Here is a 12,712-nt window from a genome sequence, read left to right on the forward strand (position 1 = left end):
CCGGGCCCTAAAAAGAGAATATAAACTGGCAGACTACCTCACGACCATCAGAGACACAAAACAGAGACAGACCCTCACCAGGTACAGACTAAGCGACCACCAACTGGAAATTGAAAAAGGCAGATACAAGAAATCCTGGCAGCCTAGAGAGAATAGAATATGCGATCAATGTCTGGCTGGTGAGGTTGAAACAGAAATGCATTTCCTCCTAAAATGCGAAAAATTCAACACATCAAGAAACATATTATTCAACAAGCTAAGCCAAACAACCCCAGATTTCAAGGAATTGGATGATCTGTCAAAATTGAGATTAGTCCTAGGAGAAGGAGACAGACCATACCTTGGGGCCAAATATGTAACAACATGTCACAACCTGAGGACTGTTTAAAATTAAGACTGTTTAAAATTAATATTGAACGTACCAAATGAAGTACAAAGACTGTTTAAAATTAATATTGTTTAAAAGTAATATTGTATGTACCCAACAAATGTCAAATCGATTGACACCTACAGAATGTTAGAAAACTGTACCTTTTTGCAATGTAAGCTTTGGCAATATGGTTCTCTGTAAACTTTCATGCCAATAAAGCATTTGAATTGAATTGAATTGAATTGACAGAGCGAGAGAGAGAGAGAGACAGAGCGAGAGAGAGAGAGAGCGAGAGACAGAGCGAGAGAGAGAGAGAGACAGAGCGAGAGAGAGAGAGCGAGAGAGAGAGAGAGACAGAGCGAGAGAGACAGAGCGAGAGAGAGAGAGAGACAGAGCGAGAGAGAGACAGAGCGAGAGAGAGACAGAGCGAGAGAGAGACAGAGCGAGAGAGAGACAGAGCGAGAGAGAGACAGAGCGAGAGAGAGACAGAGCGAGAGAGAGACAGAGCGAGAGAGAGACAGAGCGAGAGAGAGACAGAGCGAGAGAGAGACAGAGCGAGAGAGAGACAGAGCGAGAGAGAGACAGAGCGAGAGAGAGACAGAGCGAGAGAGAGACAGAGCGAGAGAGAGACAGAGCGAGAGAGAGAGAGAGAGCGAGAGAGACAGAGCGAGAGAGAGACAGAGCGAGAGAGAGAGAGAGACAGAGCGAGAGAGAGAGAGACAGAGCGAGAGAGAGAGAGAGATTGGGAGTGTGAGAGAGAGAGAGAGAGAGATTGGGAGTGAGAGAGACTGAGCGAGAGAGAGAGAGAGAGAGATACAGTGAGTGAGGTACAGAGTGAGAGAGAGAAATCCTGAGAGAGATACAGTGAGTGAGATACAGAGTGAGAGAGAAATACTGAGAGAGATACAGTGGGAGAGACAGAGAGACCACTGAGAGACCGAGCGACCTGGCACCAGGACACCGAGAGCCCGGAGACACCCGGGACACAGCCCGGCTCACCGAGACCGAGAGACCGGCCCAGAGACACAGTAAGGCCCGGGGACAGAGAGAGAGAGAGCGAGGTCGTGGGAACAGAGAGAGAGAGAACCCGGGAACAGAGAGAGAGATCCCGGCAACAGAGAGAGAGGACATCGGAGCGGGAGGGAGCGAGAGAGCGTGAGAGAGAGAGGAGAGGAAACACCAGCTGGAGAGAAAAAGCTGGAGAGAGAGAGAAACAGAGGCCTGAACCGCGAGACCGGAGACCGGGAGGAGCAGCCCGAACCAGGACAATAAATAAGAGGCCTGGGGAGGGTGAACCCGAGAACGCGAGGCCCAGAGACCGCGGGATCGGGGAGCGGCCCGAACCGGGAAAACAAGTAAGAGGCCTGGGAAGGGCGAACCCGAGACCGCGAGGTCGGAGAACGGGAGGAGCGGCCCGAACCGGGAAAACAAGTAAGAGGCCTGGGGAGGGCGAACCCGAGGCCGCGAGGTCGGAGAACGGGAGGAGCGGCCCGAACCGGGAAAACGAGTAAGAGGCCTGGGGAGGGTGAACCCGAGACCGCGAGGCCCAGAGACCGCGGGAACGGAGACCGGGAGACCAGGGCAGAAAACAGCCTGGTCAGTCAAAAAACCCGGGGGCCTGAGACCGACACGACGACACGAGGAGATCCGCCCAGAGCGCGGAAAGCGAATGAGTCCGGGGCACGGAGAGTGGACGAGTTTGGAACACGGAGAGAGAGAGCGAGTCCGAGGCCCGGAGAGCGAGTGAGAGAGTCGGAAGAGAAAAAAAAAAAAACGGAGAAATAAGTTTTACCTAATTCTACCTAAGTTTCATTTTAGTTAAAGTTAGTTCGGAAAAAGTTTAATTTTATTTAAATTTAGTTCGAAAAAACCTGAAAAAAGAACAAACCCGCGAGGAAAAGGAATAGAAACCCGAGAGAAACGATAAACTACCCGAACCAAGATCCTGTGAGAGAAAGAGAAAGATAAACCTTTAAGAACAGCTATATCAAAGATGAACCCCTTAAAAACTCCCAATTTTGGACCTAAAAGTGGGCTAAGGTGGAACACGACACAAAAAAGAGGGAAAAAAGATATCTATCTGAGACAAAAAACAAAGACTACAATGAGCAGGGAAATGATATATCCTGAGCAATGCACAAAAAATAAAGCAAAGGAAAAATACAAGTACACAACACTAAAAAATAACCCAGAGATCCTCTACGTTGACTATACCACACACAAAGGGACTAAGCTGAAGAACAACCTCATATTCTACACCGAATACGTCACCTCCTGGAAGGAGACTTTACAAAAACACTACGCATACGTCTCCAGTGAAGGTATTGGCAGTGGAGGCAGACTGAAAATATGTAAAGATGGAAACCTAGATAAAGATGACCCCCTGCTAACCATAAGCTACTACAACAAAAATAGAAAGATCATGATACAGGGGAATGTGGAAAATCTGGACTCCTTCGAAAAGGAATTCCCCCAGTTGAAAACTAAGGCAGACACAAAGAGGACCAATGGACAGGAAGCAAAAGAGAGTCGAACAGAGGATGATGAGAACCAAGTGGAGGAAGAAGAAGAGACCAGCAGAGGAAAACACCTCCCTGTCCATCTCCACCCCCCCCACACCTCTCAACGAAAACAAAATGATGAAAGAGAATCTGGCCAAACTAGAACTTGATTTCAACGAATACAGAGAAACACTGGCCAAGAATCTGAAGGAGGAATTCAAACAGCTAAAAACGGAACACGAGTCCACCATCCACAAGATGACAAAGACCATAGAGGAGCAAAGAAATGAGATCAAAGAACTCCGTACTCAACTAAACAAAACGAAGGAGACCGTAGAAAGGCTCAGCAGGCAACACAAACCTCTTAAGGTCCAAAAACCTGAGGACACAAAAACACACACAAGGACACAGAACCCGCCAGATGCCACCCCACACGACGACACACCGAAAACCACAAACCCCGCTCCAACCAGCCCTCAGTCGAATCATGCCCAGACTACTGCTACCCAGTCCTCACACACAGGAACACAAAAACCGACAGATACCCCCCCAAACGAGGACACACCGAAAGCCCCAAACCCCGCTCCTGCCACACAACATATCCCAGAAACCCAGCCAACAACCAGCCACCAGGCGAGTCCTACCCAGACTACTGTTACCCAGTCTGAAAAACCAGCCCCTCAGGCGGTCCTGCTGACCGACTCCAACGGAAAGTTTCTGGACCCCCAGAGGCTGTTCCCAGACCATCAAGTCCTGAAAAAATGGTGCAGCAACACAGACCAAGCAATGAAGATCCTGAACAAAGAATCCCTTGGAAGCCCCAAATGGATTGTGATCCACACAGGCACGAACGACCTACGCACCCTACAGGAAGGCACTGCTAGGGCGGTGAGCAGGATGGCGGAAAAGGCCAGCAGGGAATTCCCCGAGGCGCGGATCGTGATCTCCACACTACTGCCCAGAAAGGACACCCCAGCCTATATAATCCGCAACACCAACAGGGAGATCGACACGAGATGTTCTGTCCTCCCCAACGTCTCCCTGGCCCATCATCCAAACATCAACACAAGGGACCTCTATGACGAAATACATCTACTCAAACAGCGGATGTGGGTCTTCGCAAGAAACCTCATAAACACTGCCAAAAGACGCAGCCCTCCCACCCCCTCTACCATTGGGAGCCCAAACAGGACCACCAATGTCCCCCACCCCCCTTTACAAAACCAACAACAGAACCGTGCTTTTATACCCGACCCAAGACCCCCCTCTAGACCACAGACTGTAGACCAAGAACTGAGAAAGATCATGATGATGCTGAACAGCCTGATAGAAAGCCGGAGAAATTATTAATATTGTTATTTATCATTATCATTACTGATCAGTATTATTACTATTATTAGATAGATATATGTGCATGCCTCATGAAATTTATACTAAATCATCATTTAGCATTATAGAAAATAGTGTTTCCACACTCATCCCACAAAATAGGTCCATTTTATTTCGTTTTATTGAACTATATAAATGCGTTCTTTCCACATAAGCTGCTGGAATATCCAGGGCCTCCGCTCCTCAACTTTTGGGATGAAGAGTACAGACCCTGAATTCCTAAAAGCTATAAAAGACATTGATATAATTGTGTTAACAGAAACATGGTGCCAAAAGGACGTGCCGACCCACTGTCCTCCAATGTACCATGAAATCATTGTGCCCTCAGTAAAGAACACTAAAACACGCAAGGGCAGAACCTCCGGGGGAATATTGGTGTGGTATAAGGGAGAACTGGACAAACACATCTCACCGGTAAAACAGGGAAAATCACACGTATGGCTAAAACTAGATAAAAATATAGGAATAGCAAAAAAAGATGTTTACTTATGTGCGATCTACATACCTCCAATAGAATCGCCATATTTCGAAGAGGAGTTATTTGATACTCTCCACATGGAAATCAGCCATTTCCAGGCCCAAGGAAAGGTGATAATATGTGGGGACCTAAATGCAAGGACCGGTTGTGAACCTGACTTCATAGACCCACAGGGAAACAACCATGTGTTTGGCCAGACCCCTTTAGATGTCACACCAGCCATCGCAAATCGGAACAACCTTGATCGTGAAATAAATAAAAGCGGTAGGGAGGTAGTGCAACTCTGCCGAGCCTTAGGCCTGTACATAGTTAACGGTAGGTTCAGAGGGGACTCCCTAGGGAGACTCACATACTCCTCAACTCTTGGGTCTAGTGTGGTGGACTATACAATCACTGACCTGGACCCCTGCGACATCAACTCATTCACTGTCAGGCAGCAATCCCCCCTCTCAGACCATAACCAAATAAATATGTACCTTAAACTTTCTGCCCAAACGACAGACACAAAAAAGGAACCCAGTAAGCTCCATAAAATAAGCCAGACATACAGATGGGCCCCAGACAGTGGAGAAAAATTCATCACAGCACTAAAGTCACCTGATCTCACAAGTAAAATATCAAAATTTAAAGAAAACCCATACGAGATCACCAGAGATGGTGTAAACATGGCCATAGAGGATATAAATATGATCTTCCATGAGGCAGCTGTAAAAGCCGACCTTGTGAAACAGAAGAGGAAGCGTCACAAAAGACAAAATAAAAATAAGAAATGGTTTGACCACGAATGCAAAAATGCCAGAAAAGACCTGAGAAAAATATCAAACCAAAAGCATCGCCAACCAAACAATCCGGACCTACGTACTAGATACAATGAAACCCTCAAAAGATATAAACACACCATTAGGAACAAAACACAAAACTATACCCACAAAATACTCGAAGAAATTGAAAACTCCACCAATCCAAAACAATTCTGGGAAATGTGGAATAACCTGAGTACAACACAATTGCAAGCATTACCAATCCAAGATGGCGACATCTGGAGAACACATTTTGAAAACCTCTACAAAGACATCCCAATAAACGAAACAAACCCAAGTCAACATCAGGTCACAGAAAAACTCCACACATTAGAAGCAACAATTAAAGACAACCAAAACCCTCTAGACTCCCCAATCACATGGAAAGAACTGGCCACAAAAACAAAATCTCTCCACCTAAAGAAAGCCTGTGGCCCAGACAACATCAAAAATGAAATGCTCAAGTTCAGCAATATGGAGATGCAGGGTGCGGTACTCAAATTATTCAACATCATATTACGTTCAGGCTGTTTTCCCGATATCTGGTGCCAAGGACTAATCTCCCCCATATATAAAAGTGGAAACAAATCAGACCCAAATAACTACCGCGGCATCTGTGTCAACAGTTGTCTAGGGAAGTTATTCTGCAGTATTCTAAATAGATTACTTGATTTTCTTAACAAACATAATATCCTCAGAAAAAACCAAATAGGCTTTCTTCCAAAACACCGCACCGCCGACCATATCTATACCCTTCACACTCTCATTGAAAAACATATACACCAAACAAAAAATGGGAAAATATTCGCCTGTTTCATCGACTTCAAAAAAGCCTTTGACTCTATATGGCACGAAGGGCTCTATTATAAACTTCTTCAGTGTGGAATAGGGGGCAAAGTCTATGACCTTATTAAATCAATGTATCTGAAAAACAAATGCGGGGTCAAAATTGGAGACAAACGCACCGATTTCTTCCGGCAGGGCTGCAATTTGAGCCCGACCCTGTTCAACATATACATAAATGAATTAGCAGACATGCTGGAGCAAAGCGAGTCACCAGGTCTCCGTCTCCTGGATGGAGAAGTGAAATCCCTGTTCTATGCGGACGACCTGGTTCTGCTGTCTCCCACAGAACAGGGATTACAGCAACAACTAGACCTACTCGACAAATACTGCCAAAATTGGGCTCTAACAGTAAATCTAAAGAAAACCAACATCATGATTTTTCAAAAAAGGCCCAGATGTCAGGAAAACAAATACCAGTTTACCCTCAGTGATACCACTATAGGACACACTATGAGCTACACCTACCTTGGTCTAACTATTACAGCATCAGGGAGCTTCAGAATAGCAGTGAATGCACTAAAAGAAAAAGCACGAAGAGCCCTATATGCAATAAAAAGAAAATTCGACAACATCCAAATCCCAATCAAAATCTGGCTCAAAATATTTGACAGCATAATCCTGCCCATTGCACTGTACGGTAGTGAAGTACGGGGCCCGCTAAATCACCAAAGCTACACTAAATGGGGAAAAACACACAATAGAAGCCCTACATGCAGAATTCTGCCGAAGCATCCTTCGCACCCAAAGAAAAACGCCAACAAATGCATGCAGAGCCGAACTAGGCAGATACCCACTGATAATAAACATCCAAAAACGAGCACTAAACTTCCTAAATCACCTCAAATCTAGCTCCCCAGACACCCTTCATTTCAAAGCCTTTCAGACCCAAGAGCTAAACCCAGAAAAGAGTCCCCTGAGTCAGCTGCTACTGAAACTAAGTACTCAGCCGGACCCTGACCAGCCCCAGACCAACACAGCCGTCCAAACACCAATCCGAGTGAACCAAATCATTAAAAAATGCAAAGAAACCTACCTGGAACATTGGAACAAAATAACCGAAAGCCAAAGCAGATTAGAATGTTACCGGGCCCTAAAAAGAGAATATAAACTGGCAGACTACCTCACGACCATCAGAGACACAAAACAGAGACAGACCCTCACCAGGTACAGACTAAGCGACCACCAACTGGAAATTGAAAAAGGCAGATACAAGAAATCCTGGCAGCCTAGAGAGAATAGAATATGCGATCAATGTCTGGCCGGCGAGGTTGAAACAGAGATGCATTTCCTCCTAAAATGCGAAAAATTCAACACATCAAGAAACATATTATTCAACAAGCTAAGCCAAACAACCCCAGATTTCAAGGAATTGGATGACCTGTCAAAATTGAGATTAGTCCTAGGAGAAGGAGACAGACCATACCTTGGGGCCAAATATGTAACAACATGTCACAACCTGAGGACTGTTTAAAATTAAGACTGTTTAAAATTAATATTGAACGTACCAAATGAAGTACAAAGACTGTTTAAAATTAATATTGTTTAAAAGTAATATTGTATGTACCCAACAAATGTCAAATCGATTGACACCTACAGAATGTTAGAAAACTGTACCTTTTTGCAATGTAAGCTTTGGCAATATGGTTCTCTGTAAACTTTCATGCCAATAAAGCATTTGAATTGAATTGAATTGAATTGAATTGAGAGAGCGAGAGAGAGAGAGAGACAGAGCGAGAGAGAGAGAGAGACAGAGCGAGAGAGAGACAGAGCGAGAGAGAGACAGAGCGAGAGAGAGACAGAGCGAGAGAGAGACAGAGCGAGAGAGAGAGAGAGAGACAGAGCGAGAGAGAGAGAGACAGAGCGAGGGAGAGAGAGACAGAGCGAGGGAGAGAGCGAGAGAGACAGAGCGAGGGAGAGAGCGAGAGAGACAGAGCGAGAGCGAGCGACAGAGCGAGAGCGAGAGCGAGCGACAGAGCGAGAGCGAGCGACAGAGCGAGAGCGAGCGACAGAGCGAGAGCGAGCGACAGAGCGAGAGCGAGCGACAGAGCGAGAGCGAGCGACAGAGCGAGAGCGAGCGACAGAGCGAGAGCGAGCGACAGAGCGAGAGCGAGCGACAGAGCGAGAGCGAGCGACAGAGCGAGAGCGAGCGACAGAGCGAGAGCGAGCGACAGAGCGAGAGCGAGCGACAGAGCGAGAGCGAGCGACAGAGCGAGAGCGAGCGACAGAGCGAGAGCGAGCGACAGAGCGAGAGCGAGCGACAGAGCGAGAGCGAGCGACAGAGCGAGAGCGAGCGACAGAGCGAGAGCGAGCGACAGAGCGAGAGACAGAGCGAGAGCGAGCGACAGAGCGAGAGCGAGCGACAGAGCGAGAGCGAGCGACAGAGCGAGAGCGAGCGACAGAGCGAGAGCGAGCGACAGAGCGAGCGACAGAGCGAGAGCGAGCGACAGAGCGAGAGCGAGCGACAGAGCGAGAGCGAGCGACAGAGCGAGAGCGAGCGACAGAGCGAGAGCGAGCGACAGAGCGAGAGCGAGCGACAGAGCGAGAGCGAGCGACAGAGCGAGAGCGAGCGACAGAGCGAGAGCGAGCGACAGAGCGAGAGCGAGCGACAGAGCGAGAGCGAGCGACAGAGCGAGAGCGAGCGACAGAGCGAGAGCGAGCGACAGAGCGAGAGCGAGCGACAGAGCGAGAGCGAGCGACAGAGCGAGAGCGAGCGACAGAGCGAGAGCGAGCGACAGAGCGAGAGCGAGCGACAGAGCGAGAGCGAGCGACAGAGCGAGAGCGAGCGACAGAGCGAGAGCGAGCGACAGAGCGAGAGACAGAGCGACAGAGCGAGAGACAGAGCGAGAGCGAGAGCGAGCGACAGAGCGAGAGCGAGCGACAGAGCGAGAGCGAGCGACAGAGCGAGAGACAGAGCGAGAGCGAGCGACAGAGCGAGAGCGAGCGACAGAGCGAGAGCGAGCGACAGAGCGAGAGCGAGCGACAGAGCGAGAGCGAGCGACAGAGCGAGAGCGAGCGACAGAGCGAGAGCGAGCGACAGAGCGAGAGCGAGCGACAGAGCGAGAGCGAGCGACAGAGCGAGAGCGAGCGACAGAGCGAGAGCGAGCGACAGAGCGAGAGCGAGCGACAGAGCGAGAGCGAGCGACAGAGCGAGAGCGAGCGACAGAGCGAGAGCGAGCGACAGAGCGAGAGCGAGCGACAGAGCGAGAGCGAGCGACAGAGCGAGAGCGAGCGACAGAGCGAGAGACAGAGCGAGAGCGAGCGACAGAGCGAGAGCGAGCGACAGAGCGAGCGACAGAGCGAGAGCGAGCGACAGAGCGAGCGACAGAGCGAGAGCGAGCGACAGAGCGAGCGAGAGCGAGCGACAGAGCGAGCGACAGAGCGAGAGCGAGCGACAGAGCGAGAGCGAGCGACAGAGCGAGAGCGAGCGACAGAGCGAGAGCGAGCGACAGAGCGAGAGCGAGCGACAGAGCGAGAGCGAGCGACAGAGCGAGAGCGAGCGACAGAGCGAGAGCGAGCGACAGAGCGAGAGCGAGCGACAGAGCGAGAGCGAGAGCGAGCGACAGAGCGAGAGCGAGCGACAGAGCGAGAGCGAGCGACAGAGCGAGAGCGAGCGACAGAGCGAGAGCGAGCGACAGAGCGAGAGCGAGCGACAGAGCGAGAGCGAGCGACAGAGCGAGAGCGAGCGACAGAGCGAGAGCGAGCGACAGAGCGAGCGACAGAGCGAGAGCGAGCGACAGAGCGAGAGCGAGCGACAGAGCGAGAGCGAGCGACAGAGCGAGAGCGAGCGACAGAGCGAGAGCGAGCGACAGAGCGAGCGACAGAGCGAGAGCGAGCGACAGAGCGAGAGCGAGCGACAGAGCGAGAGCGAGCGACAGAGCGAGAGCGAGCGACAGAGCGAGAGCGAGCGACAGAGCGAGAGCGAGCGACAGAGCGAGAGCGAGCGACAGAGCGAGAGCGAGCGACAGAGCGAGAGAGAGACAGAGCGAGAGAGAGCGACAGAGCGAGAGCGAGCGACAGAGCGAGAGCGAGCGACAGAGCGAGAGCGAGCGACAGAGCGAGAGCGAGCGACAGAGCGAGAGCGAGCGACAGAGCGAGAGACAGAGCGAGAGCGAGCGACAGAGCGAGAGCGAGCGACAGAGCGAGAGCGAGCGACAGAGCGAGAGAGAGCGACAGAGCGAGAGAGAGAGACAGAGCGAGAGAGAGAGACAGAGCGAGAGAGAGAGACAGAGCGAGAGAGAGAGACAGAGCGAGAGAGAGAGACAGAGCGAGAGAGAGAGACAGAGCGAGAGAGAGAGACAGAGCGAGAGAGAGAGACAGAGCGAGAGAGAGAGACAGAGCGAGAGAGAGAGACAGAGCGAGAGAGAGAGACAGAGCGAGAGAGAGAGACAGAGCGAGAGAGAGAGACAGAGCGAGAGAGAGAGACAGAGCGAGAGAGAGAGACAGAGCGAGAGAGAGAGACAGAGCGAGAGAGAGAGACAGAGCGAGAGAGAGAGACAGAGCGAGAGAGAGAGACAGAGCGAGAGAGAGAGACAGAGCGAGAGAGAGAGACAGAGCGAGAGAGAGAGACAGAGCGAGAGAGAGAGACAGAGCGAGAGAGAGAGACAGAGCGAGAGAGAGAGACAGAGCGAGAGAGAGAGACAGAGCGAGAGAGAGAGACAGAGCGAGAGAGAGAGACAGAGCGAGAGAGAGAGACAGAGCGAGAGAGAGAGACAGAGCGAGAGAGAGAGACAGAGCGAGAGAGAGAGACAGAGCGAGAGAGAGAGACAGAGCGAGAGAGAGAGACAGAGCGAGAGAGAGAGACAGAGCGAGAGAGAGAGACAGAGCGAGAGAGAGAGACAGAGCGAGAGAGAGAGACAGAGCGAGAGAGAGAGACAGAGCGAGAGAGAGAGACAGAGCGAGAGAGAGAGACAGAGCGAGAGAGAGAGACAGAGCGAGAGAGAGAGACAGAGCGAGAGAGAGAGACAGAGCGAGAGAGAGAGACAGAGCGAGAGAGAGAGACAGAGCGAGAGAGAGAGACAGAGCGAGAGAGAGAGACAGAGCGAGAGAGAGAGACAGAGCGAGAGAGAGAGACAGAGCGAGAGAGAGAGACAGAGCGAGAGAGAGAGACAGAGCGAGAGAGAGAGACAGAGCGAGAGAGAGAGACAGAGCGAGAGAGAGAGACAGAGCGAGAGAGAGAGACAGAGCGAGAGAGAGAGACAGAGCGAGAGAGAGAGACAGAGCGAGAGAGAGAGACAGAGCGAGAGAGAGAGACAGAGCGAGAGAGAGAGACAGAGCGAGAGAGAGAGACAGAGCGAGAGAGAGAGACAGAGCGAGAGAGAGAGACAGAGCGAGAGACAGAGACAGAGCGAGAGAGAGAGAGAGAGAGACAGAGCGAGAGAGAGAGAGAGAGACAGAGCGAGAGAGAGGCACATACTCCTCAACTCTTGGGTCTAGTGTGGTGGACTATACAATCACTGACCTGGACCCCTGCGATATCAACGCATTCACTGTCAGGCAGCAATCCCCCCTCTCAGACCATAACCAAATAAATGTGTACCTTAAACTTTCTGCCCAAACTACAGACACAAAAAAGGAACACAGTAAGCTACATAAAATAAACCAGACATACAGATGGGCCCCAGACAGTGGAGATAAATTCATCACAGCACTAAATTCACCTGATCTCACAAGTAAAATTTCAAAATTTAAAGAAAATCTATATGAGATCACCAGAGATGGTGTAAACACGGCCATAGAGGATATAAATATGATCTTCCATGAGGCAGCTGTAAAAGCCGACCTCGTGAAACAGAAGAGGAAGCATCACAAAAGACAAAATAAAAATATGAAATGGTTTGACCACGAATGCAAAAATGCCAGAAAAGACCTGAGAAAAATATCAAACCAAAAGCATCGGCAACCAAACAATCCGGACCTACGTACTAGATACAATGAAACCCTCAAAAGATATAAACACACCATTAGGAACAAAACACAAAACTATACCCACAAAATACTCGAAGAAATTGAAAACTCCACCAATCCAAAACAATTCTGGGAAATGTGGAATAACCTGAGTACAACACAATTGCAAGCATTACCAATCCAAGATGGCGACATCTGGAGAACACATTTTGAAAACCTCTACAAAGACATCCCAAAAAACAAAACAAACCCAAGTCAACATCAGGTCACAGAAAAACTCCACACATTAGAAGCAACAATTAAAGACAACCAAAACCCTCTAGACTCCCCAATCACATGGAAAGAACTGGCCACAAAAACAAAATCTCTCCACCTAAAGAAAGCCTGTGGCCCAGACAACATCAAAAATGAAATGCTAAAGTTC

The sequence above is a fragment of the Somniosus microcephalus genome, chromosome 12 (genome assembly GCF_052327205.1).
Source record: "Somniosus microcephalus isolate GS21.2 chromosome 12, FLI_Smic_1.0, whole genome shotgun sequence".
NCBI classification, from domain to species: Eukaryota; Metazoa; Chordata; class Chondrichthyes; order Squaliformes; family Somniosidae; genus Somniosus; species Somniosus microcephalus.